Below are 18,400 nucleotides of genomic sequence, written 5' to 3'. Positions count from 1 at the left end.
GAATTGCTGAGTCATATGTGGATTCTCTATTTAACTTTTTGAAGACTCCAAACAGTTTTCCAAAGTGACTGTGCTCTTTTTAAAAATTAATTATTATTATTATTATTATTATTATTTTTTTATTTTTTTTATTGGTTGTTCAAAACATTACAAAGCTCATGATATATCATCTTTCATACATTTGACTCAATTGGGTTATGAACTCCCATTTTTACCCCAAATACGAATTGCAGAATCACATCGGTTACACACTCACATTTTTACATAATGGCATATTAGTGACTGTTGTATTCTGCTACTTTGCCTATCCCCTACTATCCACCCTCCCCTCCCCTCCCATTATCCCTCTCTACCTCATCTGCTATTGTTCAATTCTCTCCCTTGTTTCCCCCCCCCTTTCCCCTCACATCCTCTTCTATGTAATTTTGTGTAACATTGAGGGTCTCCTACCATTTCCATATGCTTTCCCTTCTCTCTCCCTTTCTCTCCCCCCACTCGTCTTTGTTTAATGTTAATCTTTTCCTCATGCTCTTCCTCCCTGTTCTGTTCTTAGTTGCTCTCTTTATATCAAAGAAGACATTTGGCATTTGTTTTTTAAGGATTGGCTAGCTTCGCTTAGCATAATCTGCTCTAATGCCATCCATTTCCCTGCAAATTCTATGATTTTGTCATTTTTTATTGCTGCGTAGTACTCCATTGTGTATAGATGCCACATTTTTTTTTATCCATTCATCTATTGAAGGGCATCTAGGTTGGTTCCACAGTCTAGCTATTGTGAATTGTGCTGCTATGATCATTGATGTGGCAGTATCCCTATAGTACGCTCTTTTAAGATCCTCAGGGAATAGTCCGAGGAGGGCGATAGCTGGGTCAAATGGTGGATCCATTCCCAGCTTTCCCAGGAATCTCCATACTGCTTTCCAAATTGGCCGCACCAGTTTGCAGTCCCACCATCAATGTACAAGAGTACCCTTTTCCCCACATCCTCGCCAACACTTATTGTTGTTTGACTTCATAATGGCTGCCAATCTTACTGGAGTGAGATGGTATCTTAGGGTGGTTTTGATTTGCATTTCTCTGACTGCTAGAGATGGTGAGCATTTTTTCATGTACTTGTTGATTGATTGTATGTCCTCCTCTGTGAAGTGTCTGTTCAGGTCCTTGGCCCATTTGTTGATTGGGTTATTTGTTATCTTATTGTTTAATTTTTTGAGTTCTTTGTATATTCTGGATATTAGGGCTCTATCTGAAGTGTGAGGGGTAAAAATTTGTTCCCAGGATGTAGGCTCCCTATTTACCTCTCTTATTGTTTCTCTTGCTGAGAAAAAACTTTTTAGTTTAAGTAAGTCCCATTTATTTATTCTTGTTATTAACTCTTGGGCTATGGGCGTCCTATTAAGGAATTTGGAGCCCGACCCTACAGTATGTAGATCGTAGCCAACTTTTTCTTCTATCAGACGCAGTGTCTCTGATTTGATATCTAGCTCCTTGATCCATTTTGAGTTAACCTTTGTGCATGGTGAGAGAAAGGGATTCAGTTTCATTTTGTTGCATATGGATTTCCAATTTTCCCAGCACCATTTGTTGAAGATGCTATCCTTCCTCCATTGCATGCTTTTAGCCCCTTTATCAAATATAAGAAAGTTGTAATTTTGTGGATTGGTTTCTGTGTCCTCTATTCTGTACCATTGGTCCACCTGCCTGTTTTGGTACCAGTACCATGCTGTTTTTGTTACTATTGCTTTGTAGTACAGTTTGAACTCTGGTATCGCTATACCTCCAGATTCACACTTCCTGCTTAGAATTGCTTTTGCTATTCTGGGTCTTTTGTTTTTCCATATGAATTTCATGATTGCTTTATCTATTTCTATAAGAAATGCCATTGGGATTTTAATTGGCATCGAATTGAACCTGTAAAGAACTTTGGGTAATATCGCCATTTTGATGATGTTAGTTCTGCCTATCCATGAACAGGGTACATTTTTCCATCTTCTAAGATCTTCTTCTATCTCTCTCTTTAGGATTCTGTAGTTTTCATTGTATAAATCTTTCACCTCTTTTGTTAGGTTGATTCCCAATATTTTATTTTCTTTGAGGATATTGTGAATGGAGTGGTTTTCCTCATTTCCATTTCAGAAGTTTTGTTGCTAATATACAGGAATGCCTCTGATTTATGCGTGTTGATTTTATATCCTGCCACTTTGCTGAATTCATTTATTAACTCTAGCAGTTTCTTTGTAGATCCTTTTGGGTCTGTTAAATATATTATCATGTCATCCGCAAATAGCGATAACTTAAGTTCTTCTTTTCCTATTTTTATGCCTTTAATTTCTTTTGTCTGTCTAATTGCTCTGGCTAGTATTTCAAGAACTAAATTGAATAGAAGTGGTGATAGAGGGCATCCCTGTCTTGTTCCAGATTTTAGAGGGAATGCCTTCAGTTTTTCTCCATTTAGGATGATGCTAACCTGAGGTTTAGCATATATAGCTTTTACAATGTTGAGGTAAGTTCCTGTTATCCCTAGTTTTTCTAGTGTTTTGAACATAAAGGGATGCTGTCAAATGCTTTTTCTGCAGCTATCGAGATGATCATATGGTTCTTGTCTTTAAGTCTATTGATGTGGTGAATAGTATTTATTGATTTCTGTATATTGAACCAGCCTTGCATCCCAGGGATGAATCCTACTTGATCATGGTGCACAATTTTTTTGATATGCTTTTGTATTCGATTTGCCAGGATTTTATTGAGAATTTTTGCATCCAAGTTCATTAGAGATATTGGTCTGTAGTTTTCTTTCTTTGAAGTGTCTTTGTCTGGTTTCAGGATCAGGGTGATGTTGGCCTCATAGAATGAATTTGGAAGAGCTCCTTCTTTTTCTATTTCTTGAAATAGCTTGAAAAGTATTGGTATTAATTCTTCTTTGAAGGTTTTGTAAAACTCCGCTGTATACCCATCCGGTCCAGGGCTTTTTTTGGTTGGTAGTCTTTTGATGGCTTCTTCAATTTCTTCCTTTATTATTGGTCTGTTTAAATTGTGTGTGTCTTCCTGACTCAATCTGGGCAGATCGTATGACTTAAGAAATTTATCGATATCTTCACTATCTTCTATTTTATTGGAATATAGGGTTTCAAAATACTTTCTAATTATCTTCTGTATTTCTGTAGTGTCTGTTGTGATATTGCCTTTTTCATCCCGTATGTTAGTAATTTGAGTTCTCTCTCTTCTTCTCTTCGTTAGCATGGCTAAGGGCCTGTTGATCTTATTTATTTTTTCAAAGAACCAACTTTTAGTTTTTTCAATGGTTTTTTTTGTTTCAATTTCATTGATTTCTGCTCTAATTTTAATTATTTGTTGTCTTCTACTACATTTGCTGTTATTTTGCTCTTCCTTTTCTAGGTTTTTGAGGTGTAGTGTGAGTTCATTTATTTGTTGGTTTTTTTCTTTTTTTAAGGAAAGAACTCCAAGAAATGAATTTCCCTCTTAAAACTGCTTTCATTGTGTCCCATAGATTCTGGTATGTTGTGTCTGTATTGTCATTTGTCTATGAATTTTTTTTATCTGCTCCTTTATGTCTTCTGTAACCCATTGATCATTCAGTAACATATTGTTCATTTTCCATGTGATGTAGGATTTTTCCTTCCTTCTTTTATCATTGATTTCCAGTTTCATTCCATTATGATCAGATATGGTGCATGGTATTATCTCCACGCCTTTATATTTACTAAGAGTTGCCCTATGGCATAATATATGGTCTATCTTTGAGTAGGATCCATGTGCTGCTGAGAAGAACGTGTATCCACTTGATGATGGTTGATATATTCTATATATATCAGTTAAGTCTAGGTTATTGATTATGCTATTGAGTTCAATAGTTTCTTTATTCAGCTTTTGTCTAGAGGATCTGTCTAATGGTGAGAGCGGTGTGTTGAAGTTACCCATAATTATTGTGTTGTAGTCTATTTGACTCTTGAACTTGAGGAGAGTTTGTTTTATGAATGTTGCAGCTCCATTGTTTGGTGCATACAAATTGATAATTGTTATGTCTTGTTGGTGGATGGTTCCTTTTAACAGTATATAGTGTCCTTCTTCATCCCTTTGTATTAACTTAGGTTTGAAGTTGATTTTATTCGATATGAGTATGGCCACTCCTGCTTGCTTCCGAGGGCCATGTGAGTGATATGATTTTTCCCAACCTTTTACCTTCAGCCTGTGTATGTCTTTTCCTATCATATGAGTCTCCTGAAGGCAGCATATTGTTGGATTTGTTTTTTTGATCCAGGTTACTAGCCTATGTCTCTTGATTGGTGAGTTTAGGCCATTAACATTTAAGGTTACAATTGAAATATGATTTGTACTTCCAGTCATGTTTATTTATTTATTTATTTTAGTTTGGCTAGTTTTTACTTTTTGGTTATTTTCCTCCCCCTTTACTGAGATACCTCCTGCTGTTAGTTTTGGGCACTATTTTTCAATTCCTCTTCTTGTAGTATTTTGCTCAAAATGCTTTGCAGTGCTGGTTTTCTGGCTGCGAATTCTTTTAGCTTTTGTTTATCATGAAAGATTTTAATTTCATTGTCAAATCTGAAGCTTAATTTTGCTGGATACAGTATTCTTGGTTGGAATCCATTATTTTTCAGCATTTGAAATACATTGTTCCAGGATCTTCTCGCTTTCAAAGTCTGTGATGAAAAATCAGTCGTTAACCTAATTGGTTTACCCCTGAATGTAATCTGCCTCCTTTCTCTCGTAGCTTTTAATATTCTCTCCTTGTTCTGTATGTTGGCTATCTTCATAATTATATGTCTTGGAGTTGGTCTATTACGGTTTTGAATGTTTGGGGTCCTGTAGGCTTCCAGGATTTGGCAATCCATTCCATCTTTCATCTCTTGGAAGTTTTCTAGAATTATTTCATTTAATAGGTTGTCCATTCCTTTTGTTTGATTCTCTGTGCCTTTTTCTATCCCGATGACTCTCAGATTTGGTTTTTTTATGACATCCCATATCTCTTGAATAGATTGCTCGTGGGATTTAAGCATCTTTTCTGTGCTGACTGTATTCTTTTCAAGTTGATAAACTTTGTCTTCATTATCTGATGTTCTGACTTCTACTTGATCTAGTCTATTTGTAATATTCTCGTTTGAGTTTTTAATTTGGTTTATAGTTTCCTGCATTTCTAGGATTACTGTTTGATTTTTTTTTAAGATCTCTATCTCCTGGTAAAGCTCGTTCTTTGCCATTTGAATTTGTTTAATTCATTTTCAAAATATACTTTTATTGCTTGGACTTGCTGTCTCATGTCTTCTCTAATATTCCTTTCCATCTGAGTTAGGTATGCCTTGAGTTCTTTCCCTATCCCTGTTTCTGATGCTTCTAGGTCCTCCTGTAGATTTAAGTTGTCCTGCATTGTTTGTACTCCTTTTTTCCCTTGTTTTTTCATGATGTTCACGCTACTTTCCAGTTCTATTTGATTGCTGTGTTTCTGCTCTCTTCTATAAATTTGTTTTGGTTTTTTATATCTCTGTTATCTCTCTTTTGTGTTGGTAGACTATGCTTGCTAAAGTGGATTCCGCTGAGAAGGAATTCCGACGGCCGAGCTCCAGTGACGTCACCACCCTGCTATGGTGGGCCCCAGGCTCCTTACTGGGGTGTCCGAATGGAGGGGTGGGACTGGACTGTCTCTGGTTGGTTTCAGCTTCCGGACGCCGGCGGCCGGGCGGTCTCCAGCCGCCCAGTCGCGCTGGCAGCCGGTGGGTGATCGGTCGCCAGCAGGCGGGCGGACTCCAGCTGCCCAGTCACACGGACAGCGGGTGGGCTGTCGCTGGCGGGCGGGTGATCTCTAGCCGCCCAGTTGCGGGGTCGGTTGCCAGCGGGCGGGCGGTTTCCAGCCGCCCAGTCGCGCAGGCAGCGGACTATGTTGTACTGAGATTTGAACCCAATGCCTCATACATGCTAGGTGAGCGCTCTACCGCTGAGCCACAAATAGTCACAAATAGTCACAAAGTGATTGTGCTCTTTACATTCCTATGGACATTGTATGAGAATTCCAATTTCTTCTTTCTTCTTGCTGACACTTGTTCTTTCCTTCCCCTTTCCCTTTCTTCTTCCCCTTCCTCTCTCCCTCTCTTCTATTCCTTCCCCTCTTTCCCGACTCCCTCCTTCTTTTCTCTTTGCTTCTCTCTTTTTTTCCCCTGTCTTTTATTATGGTCAGCCTAATGGAAACAAAGAAGTATCTCACTTGGTTTTGATTTGCATTTTCTTAATGGACCACGATATTGAACATCTTACCTTTGAAGAAATGTCTATTCCAGACCTTTGCTCATTTTTTAATTGGCTTGTCTTTTGTTGTTATTAGAGCTCTTTATTATTCTGATGCTATATTCTTTTTTAATATTTTCTTAGTTGTCGATGGACCTTTATTTTATTTATTTTTATGTGGTGCTGAGAATCGAACCCAGTGCCTCACACATGCTAGGTAAGCGCTCTGCCACTGAGCCCCAGCCCCTGACACTAATTTAACCATGGAAGTACAAAACTTATATACCAAAAACTATAAAATACTGTCAAAGTAAATTGAAGACCTAAAAAAATCAGATATATGATTTGAAAATATTTTTTCTCATCTTGTGGGTTGATTTCTTTTTTGCTAGTATCCTTTTATGTACAGAATTCTAAAATTTTGATGAAGTCTAATCTACCTTTTTCTTTTGTTGTTGTGCTTTTGGTGTTAAGTCTAAGAAAACATTGAGAACTCTATGGTCTTGAAGATTTATGCCTATATTTTCTTGTAAGAATTTTAGTTCTTATATATATTTGATTAATTTTGAATTAAGTTTTATATATGGTATGCAATAAAAGTCCAATTTTTCTTTTGCTTGTGGATATCTGCATCTACTACCACCATTTGTTGAATAGGCTGTTCTTTCCCCCTGAATGGTCTTGGTACCCATGTTGAAAATCTACATACTGTAGATGTATGGATTTGTTTTGGGGTTCTGAAGTCTATTTCACTCATCTATATATCTATTCATATGCCAACACTAAATTTTTAAAATTATGGTAGCTTTGTAGTAAGTTTTCATATATCTGATAAGTGAGCTTTCAACTTTGTGGGTCCATTGCAATTTTATGTGAATTTTAGGCTTAACTTTTCCATTTTTACTATTGGAATTTTGACAGGAATTGCAATGAATTTGTAGATCACTTTGGGTAGTATTGCTGTCTTTATAATATTATGTTTTTCAATCCATGAACATGAAATTTTGTTTCATTTATTTAGGTCTTTAATTTATTTTGACAGTGTTTTATAGTTTTTGGTATATAAGTTTTGCACTTCCATGGTTAAATTTATTTCTAAGTGTTTTTTGATGCTAATTTAAGTGGAATTATTTTCTTATTAATTTTCTTTTTGGTTGTTCATTGAAATACGTAGAAATACAACTACTTTTTATATGTTGATCTTATATCTTGTGTCTTTGCTTATTTCATTTATTGGCTCGAATAGTGTATGATTTCTTTCTTTCTTTCTTTATTTTTTCTTTTTGCGGTGCTGGGGATTGAACCCAGGGATTTGTGCATGCAAAGAAAGCTGTCTACCATCTGAGCTATATCCTCAGCCCATGTATGATTTCTTTCTTTCTTCTTTTTTTAAGAGAGAATTTTTAATATTTATTTTTTAGTTTTCAGCAGATACAACATCTTTGTTTGTATGTGGTGCTGAGGATCGAACCCGGGCCGCATGCATGCCAGGCGAGCGTGCTACCGCTTGAGCCACATCCCCAGCCCCATGATTTCTTTATATAAGATCATGTCCTTGGTTCATTTTACTGGAAGGGGCTATTTAGATATCAAGATCTGTGTGCTAAGTGTGCTCTTAGCTACTGTGATATAATTGCTTCTAGGACTTCTTACCATATATACATATATTTATATCTGTTTCTGTATTTCTATATATTAAAATCCATGAGTATTCACTGATACCTCCAATTTTAATCCTATTAGGAATACTGGAGCTGGAATTCTGCATGTTTCAAATTGTAGTATCAGAAAAGGCCCAGGATGGGAAGCAGGAGTTATACTGTACCCAGTATTGTGACTGACTTAGAAGTGGTTCAGAGATGATTTTGAACTGAAGCACAAGACTGTTCAGTGTTCTTTTTTTTTTTTTTAAATTTTACTCAATCCTTTATTTATTTATTTATTTATTTTTTTATTGGTTGTTCAAAACATTACAAAGCTCTTGACATATCATATTCCATACATTAGATTCAAGTTTATGAACTCCCAATTTTACCCCAAATACAGATTGCAGAATCACATCGGTTACACATCCACATTTTTACATAATGCCCTATTAGTAACTGTTGTATTCTGCTACCTTTCCTATCCTCTACTATCCCCCCTGCCCTCCCCTCCCATCTTCTCTCTCTACCCCATCTACTGTAATTCATTTCTCTCCTTGTTTATTTTCCCATTCCCCTCTTATATGTAATTTTGTATAACAATGAGGGTCTCCCTCCATTACCATGCAATTTCCCTTTTCTCTCCCTTTCCCTCCCACCTCATGTATCTGTTTAATGTTAATCTTTTCTTCCTGCTCTTCCTCCCTGCTCTGTTCTTAGTTGCTCTCATTATATCAAAGAAGACATTTGGTATTTGTTTTTTAGGGATTGTCTAGCTTCACTAAGCATAATCTGCTCTAGTGCCATCCATTTCCCTGCAAATTCCATGATTTTGTCATTTTTTAGTGCTGCGTAATACTCCATGGTGTATAAATGCCACACTTTTTTTATCCATTCATCTATTGAAGGGCATCTGGGTTGGTTCCACAGACTAGCAAATGTGAATTGTGCTGCTATGAACATCGATGTAGCAGTGTCCCTGTAGTACGCTTTTTTAAGGTCTTCAGGGAATAGTCCGAGAAGGGCAATAGCTGGGTCAAATGGTGATTCCATTCCCAGCTTTCCCAGGAATCTCCATACTGCTTTCCAAATTGGCCGCACCAGTTTGCAGTCCCACCAGCAATGTACAAGTGTACCCTTTTCCCCACATCCTCGCCAGCACTTGTTGTTGTTTGACTTCATAATGGCTGCCAATCTTACTGGAGTGAGATAGTATCTTAGGGTGGTTTTGATTTGCATTTCTCTGACTGCAGTGTTCTTATTTTCTGTAATAACACACACCCCAGTTTTCCTCTTACCTCTTTTTTTTTCTTTAATTAGATTCCTTTTCAACTTCTTCTACTCATACCTTAAATGGGTTATATAATAAGCCCCTTAATGGCTCACTGATTCTTATATCTTCCAGTACCTTTTGGGTAATAGCTCCAGCACACATCTTCTGTGCTTATTCATTTATACATTAAACAGCTTCAACTGGATGTTCTCTTGGTATTAGCGTGCCAAATTGGAAAAGTCCTAAACCCACTCATTATGGCCTATTTCACCCTCCCTCCCTGCTGCAACTAGGCTTTCTTCCTGCTTCTCAGTGGTTCCTGATTGCCCAAGCCAGAACCTGGCCATCTCTAGAGACTCCTCTTTCTGCCTTACCTTCTTTAACCAAGTCCTTTTGATTGGCTCTCCTAAATATCTCAAATTTACCCATTTGTCTCCATCTTTGTGGCCACTGCTTTACCCATATCAGCATTATCTCTCATTTGGAGTTAAGCATAATAATTGACCTCCCAAATCTATTCTCAGCTTTATAGCATTAAGAACCTGAGTTCTAAGTTCTGGTCCTGGCTATGCCATGCCACTTATTAGCTGTATGACCTTGGTCAGATTGCTCGATCACTTTAAGATTCAGTTGCCTTTTCTGTAACATTGGGAAAAGAATGTTTCCATGGACAAGAATAGGGCAGTTCTCAGAAGTAAATAGGAGATGTATGCAAAGTTACTAGCATATTAGATGACTAAGTGTTAGCTGTTATCATTACTGTCATTCTAGGATTTTTTTTTTAAATCCAGCCTATGCTTATTTCTTCAGTTTCTTCTTTGATAGCTTTCTTCTACTCTTGAAGCTTTTCTGAACTTCTTACAGTTGCTCCAATATCTAATTCTCTTTTTTGCTTATAGAACTTTTTTTCTGTTCCCTTTTTCTGAAATTCTCTTTCTCTCACCCTCCTATTTTATTCACCCATTTTAACTTATACATTATTTCCTTTTAAATGTCTTGATTTGGTATCAGTTTTCTGTGTTCTAATTCCCCCACACCTGGCCCCCAGCTTTTTATTTTATTTTATTTTTTTAAAGAGAGAGAGAGAGAGAGAGAGAGAGAGAGAGAATTTTAATATTTATTTATTTTTTTTAGTTTTCGGCGGACACAACATCTTTGTTTGTATGTGGTGCTGAGGATCGAACCCGGGCCGCACGCATGCCAGGCAAGCGTGCTACCTCTTGAGCCACATCCCCAGCACCCCAGCTTTTATTTTGAGACAGAATCTTGCTGTGTTGTCCAGGTTGGTATTGAACTCCTGAGTTCAGGTGATCCTCCTTCCTCACTCATCCTCCTGAGTTGCTGGGATTACAGATATGTCCTACCACACCTGGCTCAGTTACGGAATTATTGTTCACTACCCTACTATGATTTGGGTTTAGTTTGTTCATGTGCTAGAACAAACTAAAGATTTGTGCTAGAAGTTCAGTTCCCAATGTAATGGTATTGAAAGGTGGCTCTTTAAGAGATGGTGCTTAAAGGAAGACATTTGGGTCACAGGGCACTGACCTAGGAAGGGACAAATGTATCCATGGGAGTAGATCAGGTCTTATGGGACTGAGTTAGTTTCCGTAAGGACAGGTTATTTAAAAAACAAAACAAGACTTGCCCATTGGTCTCTTGATTTCTCCATCACACACATATCCCATGTACACAAGGCCTTTTACTTTTTCTGTATCTATCATGTTATGACACAGCCAGGGGAATGGTGAGGGGGTTGCTCACCAGTGCCTTGCTGTTTGTTTTTTCCAGCCACAAGATTCATGAGCCAAATAAACATCCTTTTTTCTTTTGTTACTGGGGATTGAACCCAGGGGTGCTTAATCTTTGAGCTACATCTCTAGCTCCACCCATTTAAAAAAAACTTTTAGACAGGATCTTGCTAAGCTGCTATTGCTGCGGCTGGCTTTGAACTTAATGATTCTCTGCCTAAACCTCCAAAGTTGCAGGGATTACAGGTGAGTACCACCATGCCTGGCTTAACCTCTTTTCCTTAGGAAGTTCCAAGTCTTAGGTATTTTGTTATAGTAACACAAATATGGATTAAGTCTCCCAAATCTTAATTGATTAGTGGCTCTCATCCTCTATACATGAACATGAGGCTACTTTTTCTTTTTTAACCTCACCAACAGTCTGATGGCCCTTCTCACATGGGGAACAGCTCTTGAAATCATTGTACTATGATTAAATCTGTTACCTTTAACCCCAAGTTTATTGTTTATTATGTTTGCCTACAAATATTATTTTGAATGTATGGAATTGCCACATTGGTCCAAATTGATATAAGTAATTTCATGTAGTTCATCCTGTATGTGATTTTGTAAATAGTACATATTTGAGAAAATAACTGAGTAATGCAAACTGAGGTGATGCAGATTGGAAGGATGTTGGGATTGGGCAGGTAGGCCTGGGATAGCTGGAATTTGTGGTGGAGATAGACATATCAGTGAAACTGCCATAGATGGTAAGAGAAGCTAGACTGAGGCTTCTCAGCATTTTGTTTCATTTAGAAGTGGAATTATAGGGCTGGGATTATGGCTCAGCAGTACAGCGCTCACCTAGCACGGGCAGGACCGGGGTTCCATCCTCAGCACCACATAAAAATAAAGGCATTGTGTTGTGTCCATCTACACCTAAAAAATAAATATTAAAAAAAGAAATTCATTAAAAAAAAGAAGTGGAATTATTAGAGCCCAAGACAGTATGATCAAAGGCTACTGTTTTGAAATCCAGAACATCGTTGGGTGAATTTGGCTGTGTCTAAGCAGGGAACCAGGCAGCCTGAACCACATCTCAGCCCCAGGTTGAGTATCTCTGCAGGTCCTCACAAAACTATGGGTGCTTAGAGGAGGAAGCCACTGGGGGGCAGCAAAACCTCTCAAATTTCTCCTGACCCAGGCTGTTCCTTCAAAGCACTAAGATTTTCTTTTCTTTTTTTCCCCTCTTCTTTTTCTTTCATTCACTTATCATTTCTTCTCCCTTTTCTCTTGGTACTGTGGATTGGACCCAGAGGCCTCTACCACTGGGCTACATTCTCAGCCTTTTTTGTTTTATTTTTATTTATTTTTTTATTTTGACACAGGGTCTTGATAAATTACTGAGGCTGACCTCAAATTTGTGATCCTCCTGTTTCAGCCTCCTGAGTAGCTGGGATTACTGGTGTGGGCAATCTTGTGGGCTTCCTTATTTTCTTCTAACAATTGGTCTCACAGTCTCTTAGAAAATCAATGATTTCATGGACCGAATTAGACCCTGTGAGCAGACTCCGTTTGTCATTTTCTCCCAGAATTGTGTGTGTGTGTGTGTGTGTGTGTTTTCTGCATGAATCCTACCTTATTTCTTCCCATCTAATTTCCAGAAATTTCCCTTGTGTTGGGAAGGTTATGGCCAGACGGACCCAAGCAAGGAGAGATGGCAGAAAGGACAGGGGCAGAGTTGGACTCTGGGTGCCAATGGGTCCCTGGACTCATTGTATCCAGTGAAGATGGGGGCGACTTGAGGCCGTTCAGCACCTCAGGCTACTACGGGGGAGACACAGATCTGAAGCCCTGAAAACACCTTTAGCAAGTCATTTTCCACGGAGGAGATTTGTTGAAAGTCACCAAACCATACGTCGCAGCTCGCGATCCTGGGGCAGTTCGTAAATGTCACCCTTGTATCTCGAAATGAAAACAACTCCTATCGTTTCTCTCTTTCTAGAATAGGGCAGCCGAGACTTGGGACAATGAGGAGAGGGTGGCCTTTTTGTGGCTCACAGGAAGACCCGTGGGGCAGGTGCCGCCAACCTGGGAGCGGTGCACGAGGCAACCCGTCCTTCCCCTCCTCGGTCGTGCGGGGGGTGCTCCACTAGGTGACAGGAGGAAGCGGGAGGTGGAGGAAAGAGAGGAGGGCCCGCCCCCACCTCGCTCTCCTTTACGGGAAGTGATGTGGGGCCAGACGGAAAATACCCGCCAAGGACCCAAAAAAGGCCAGCAGCGGTGGACGCCGAGGGCAGGGGCACAACTGCGGTGGGGCCAGGACCTCCAGGCCGAGGCAGGTAAGGGCGGGAGGCAGCTGGAGCAGCGGAGGCGCGCTGGGGTCCCGAGCTCCCGGCAGGTCCCAGTCCTTCCCGGAGGACTGAGCAAGGTGGCGGTGAGCGGCGAGTCCGCCCCGGGGCTGGGGTTGGAGACTCCTTCTCTCCCGGCCCCGCTTCGCCTAAGTGTCTTTGCTTCTCCCAGGTCCTCAACACAGACCAGCAATGACGTCCGCTGAGGTCGAGAATTAGACCCCAGATGAGGCTGGGGTCTGAGGTCACCTCACGGGGGCAACCAGGTGCTAGAATCCCTATACGAAGGGGTGGAAACTTCACTGGAGAGAGGGGAAGAAGATCTGGGACCTTGCACGCTGCACCCCAGTTCTTTCTTCCCTCCTGTTGTTTTCAGTTTAATTATGTGAGGTCTTTACATCCTTGTTGGTAAGAGTCTGGACTGCAAACTAGCGGTGTAGGGTGTGGGAGAGATTCTCCCCTTTCTCCTCGGTTAGACAGAAAATCCTACCTGGCAGGCAAGTTCTCTGTCATGACTGGTGTTAGGGCTGATGAATGACAGGCTTAAGTAACTATTGCAAAAGCCTGTCTCTGTCTCAATATGTAACCATTTGCAAAGTCAGGCCTGAAGTGAAGGAAATCTTGTGAGCCCTTTATTTAGTTTTTTTTTTTTTTTCTTTTAGCCTCCTTCTGATCACCTGGGCTCATAGGGCCTCAAAATCTTCTGCCCCAGAGTCCTTTTCTTTACCCCTAAGGACCAACAGCTGTTGGATGAATCCTCCCTGTATGGTTGGCCTATCAGTCATATATTGGGTAGGTAGGGATATGGTTATGCCACATAAGCATTTTGTAATTATGTCTTAAAAACTTGCTTCTGAGGGAAAACACAGCCTGGAAAATAGGGCTTCTTCAGTTTGTTAGAAATGGAGGGAGACTAATATAATGCTGAAAGAACCTGTGTAAGGGTTGTTCTTTTTTATATTTTACCTTGGTTTTAATTCTTCCATTTCTTCTTTCTGGTGGTTTGCCTTGATTTTTAGTTTTGATTAAAATATAATTAATCCATCTTCTTTTGTTGCTTTTTCTTAGTGTCAAATTTAAGAAACCATTGTCAAATCCAAGGTCATGAGGATTTATACTTATGATTTTGTATACCTAAGAGTTTTATTTCTTACATTTCATTCTTTGATCCATTTAAATTTAATTTTTGTATATTATGTGAGTTAGGGGAGTCCAACTTCATTCTTTTTCATGTGATATCCAGTTTTTCCAGCAGCATTTGTTGAAGAGACTGTTTTCCCCCTTTGAATGATCTTGGCACCTCTGTTGAAAATCAATAGACCACATGTGGGGGTTTATTTCTGGCTTCTGAATTCTACTCCATTAATCTGGCATCTATCCTTATGCTGGTATCATACTGTCTTAATTATTGTAAATAGGCAGTAAGTTTTGAAATTTGGATGTGTTCTGAACTTTTTCAAGATTGTTTTGGTTGTTCTGAGTTCCTTGAATTTTCATGTGAAACTTAAGATCAGTTTCCTCAGTTTCTCAAATTCTATTGCCTCGGTTTTAGAATGAATGTAAGAGTTTCCTCTAGGAACCAAACTTTGATTTTCCTTCCCCAAATCTGCTTTTCCCTTGGTCTTCCCCATCTTAGTGAATGGCATCTTCATTCTTCCAGCTGCTCGGATGAAACACACTGCAATCACCCTCCATTCTCTTCTTTCTCCTATACCCATTATCAAATCCCTCAACAATTATCACCAATTCTACTTTGAGAATATATCTAAGATAATAACCATTCTCACTCTTTTACCCAGTTTCTGTCATCTGTTACCCGGATTACTGCCAAAGCCTCCTAAAGAGCTTTCCTGCTGCCGTTCTTGCCCTCTGCAGTCTATCCTCGACATAGTGGCCAGTGTGCTCAAAACTCTCCAATAGTATATTATCTCAGAAGAACAACAGAGTCTTCAGAGTGGCCCATAAGATGTGGTATATGGCTTTATCATCTGTTGCTCTTTCCTTTGCTTCCTCTGCTCCAGCCTTACCTTAAGGACTGCTATGCTTGCTGCTTCCTCTGCCTGGACAATGCTCTTCCCTCATATGTCTTCATGTCTTTCTCACTGACTTCTTTCAGGTCCACAGTTATTTTCATTTTATTTTTAAATTTTTTGTGGTACTGGGGATTGAACCCAGGGGTCACTTAACCACGGAGCCATATCCCTAGCCCTTTTTAATATTTTACTTAGAGACAGGGTCTCACTAAGTTGCTGAAGGCCTTGCTAAGTTGCTGAAGATGGCTTTAAACTTGCAATCCTCCTGCCTCAGTCTCCCCAGCTGCTGGGATCATAGGCATGTGCCACCACATCCCAGCCCTAAAAGATTTTTAATAAACTTGATATCTCCTGAAAAACAAGGCTTGCATGTTATAAGTCTGAGCCCCTGAGAAACAAAATGGTCTTGCCATTGTTAAAATATTTTTATTTGCTCCCGACAAGGGTAATTTTTCCCTTCCATAGCTTTCACTTTGTAGATGCCTTATGCAGATTTGCTTGGGCCATATTTGTTTCTCTGCCTTTTGGCCAGGAAATTGAGTTTATGATCCAGTTTCCCTTAAGCTGATTACCTTGGGAACAGACATGAGCTCTGAATTGGAGGCAGGGATAAAGTTCTTGCAATTAACTTCATATCCACAGCAGGAGGAGATGGGTAGAGTAATGAGCATCCAGCTTGTCTGAACCTCCCTGTCTGGTTGTTTGGTTTACAGAGGGCACACCGCATAATTTGTCTCATATGATTGACAATGTTCAGTAACATTCATATTTTTTTAACTGTCAAGTAAAATTAGATGCCTCAATTACTCAAGAGGAATGGGAAAGTTTTGTTCCTCCTTTACTGTTTTTTGCCTCTGTGCATGGTACTCTTGAGAAGGTCTCCTATTAATGCCTTAGCCATCAATCAGTTCTTAGAACGACCCACATGTATGGAGTCAGGCTTTTGATTCTTTTTTTTTTTTTTTTCTTGGTGCTGAGGCTTAAACTAGGGCCCTCATGATTGCTAAACATGTGTTCTACTACTAAGCTATAACTCCCACTCCTTGACTTTTCATTCTTAAAAGCAAAATTCTACTTTGAGGATGGAGATGGGATACCAGATTTACTAAATAAAAAAAGTTTAATTTGCATTTCAGATAAACAATTTTTTACCATAAGTACATCCCATGCAATATTTAGGGCATACTTTTACTAACAGTTATTTGTTATCCAAAGGCAAATTTAACTGGACATGTATTTTTTCTGGCAGCTCTAGTCAGAAGTCATGTTTAAGCATAGGAAATGCATCCTATTGTGATAATGTCCAAAGAATGACTGACTGATGGCTCATTCTGTGCATATACCCATCTTAATAAAGGAGAGGATTTGTAAACTCAAGTAATATTCGAAGGTTTGAGAGCATTTAGTTTTATTTTAGCTTTTATAATTCAAGAAATTTGTATCTAGAGAGATTAAGTCACTTTGTCAGTGTCACATAGAGTTAGTGGCAGAGCCAAAACTGGGACTCTAGGACCAGTAGTAGGTTTGTTGCATGATGCCTTACCTTAAGAAGTCACAGGTAAGTTGCTTCTGTTTTAGTGTTGACCCCTAATCACTCTGTTGTCACCCAATCATGATCACCCCCTTGTTATAGTGTTCTTTCAGTCCCCAGATCCATCTGGCAGCCTAGACTATTCTTATGAGACACTCTTGACTCTTCTCTGGGAGCTACATGATTACTGAAAGTTACCATTTGGTTGTATTCACTGTTGTGATACCAGAAAGTCTTTTATTCAATGCGTTTTTATTCCTTTTAAAGACTTATTAATATTTTCTTTCCCCTTTTAAGGTGGAATAACCAAGAGTAATTCCACAACAGCCAGATTTAGTAATTATTGTCTTATTGAATGCCAGCTTACTTTGGGTGGCCTGTCTTACAAAACTCCTCATCCCTTTAAATATAAAAGCTATATGACAAGGGCGAAGCAGGGTAGATAGGTATATGTGACTGATCTGTTAAAGATGTGTCCTATTGATTGATTGATTTTTCAGTTGGGAATCAAACCCAGGGCCTTGGACATGCTAGGCAAGCACTCTTACTAAGCTATATCCTTATAACCCAGATGTGTACTTTTAAAATATTGTTTTACTACTACTGCTACTACTACTACTATTTTAAAATTATTCACACCTATTTAAGAAAACATCATTGAAAATGAAAATGCTTTCTCTAATTGCCAGTAACAAAAAAACTATATTTCAGAGTCACTAATCTTGTTTTTTTTCATAGCTTTATTGGTTAATTCATATAAAGCCTTACCGGCTGCCAGGTCAAAGCATAATAAAATCGGTTGCCAAGAGACTAAAAAATCTGTCTGTTCTTATTTGCTGCAGTCATCCCACCACATGGTGGCTGGTCAAGTCCTAGCTGGGTATGGCTAGATACTAATCTCCTGGGTTTTGTGTCGTTAAAAGCAAAGACAAGGTCTCAATCAGCTAAACAGGATTATAGGGTATTTTTATTCTTGCTATCCTAGATGTAATATGGGATGAGACGTACAGAAGACGGTTGTAATTGAAATATTCATTTGAGATATTTAAGAATTTAAAAATATAACCAATAGTTGTTGGGATTTTATAAGAAAGTGACCCCGAGAAATGAGTGAAGAGATCTAGCAACCCTTGAAAAGATTTGGTATTGTCCTTATAGTCAGATCTCTAGACCAAATGTGGCCAAACAAACTGCTGGTTGTTCCAGGCTGTTTTTCCTCTTAGTAGGTACAAGGCCAGCTCTCTACTCTGCTATTTACCCTAGGCACAAGGGCCATGAAGTGGGTTGTGGTATTTCTTTAGAGACTGACTAACCCAGAGTTCCAGAGTTCTTGCTTAAATGTGAAAGAACCAACACAGCCAGAAATCAGTAGGCTAGTTTTTAGTTTCCATATTGCCCGTCATTAACTGTGTGAAATCACACCAGTGGCTCTCAGCTGGGTGTGAGTTTGTTCTATTCCACTATAGGATATTTTTGATAGTCATAACTGGGGAGTTACTACTTGCATTTAGTTGGTAGAGGCCAGAAATGCTGCTAAACATTCTACAATGCACAGGGTAACAAAGCATTATCCTGCCTGAC

At 39.1% G+C, this 18,400-nt stretch overlaps 1 protein-coding gene across 5 annotated transcripts in view; it reads left to right on the top strand.

Moving 5' to 3' along the window:
- The first annotated feature begins 13,107 nt into the window (after window positions 1-13,107).
- Window positions 13,108-18,400, top strand: part of Rab27a (RAB27A, member RAS oncogene family) — a 78,129-nt gene continuing 72,836 nt past the window's right edge. For 2 of the 5 annotated variants that reach the window (XM_046461605.2, XM_058584815.1), the window contains exon 1: window positions 13,119-13,246. The gene's annotated coding sequence lies outside the window, so the exon portion shown is untranslated. Of the gene's footprint in view, window positions 13,247-18,400 lie in introns of all 5 variants that reach the window. The other 3 variants (XM_046461603.2, XM_046461604.2, XM_058584816.1) reach the window with 3 other exon arrangements.

This window comes from Marmota monax, unplaced genomic scaffold, assembly GCF_021218885.2.
Source record: "Marmota monax isolate L192 unplaced genomic scaffold, Marmota_monax_Labrador192_F-V1.1 WCK01_AAM20220418_F8-fsc00001, whole genome shotgun sequence".
NCBI lineage: Eukaryota > Metazoa > Chordata > Mammalia > Rodentia > Sciuridae > Marmota > Marmota monax.
This window is presented reverse-complemented; position numbering and strand designations above follow the sequence as displayed.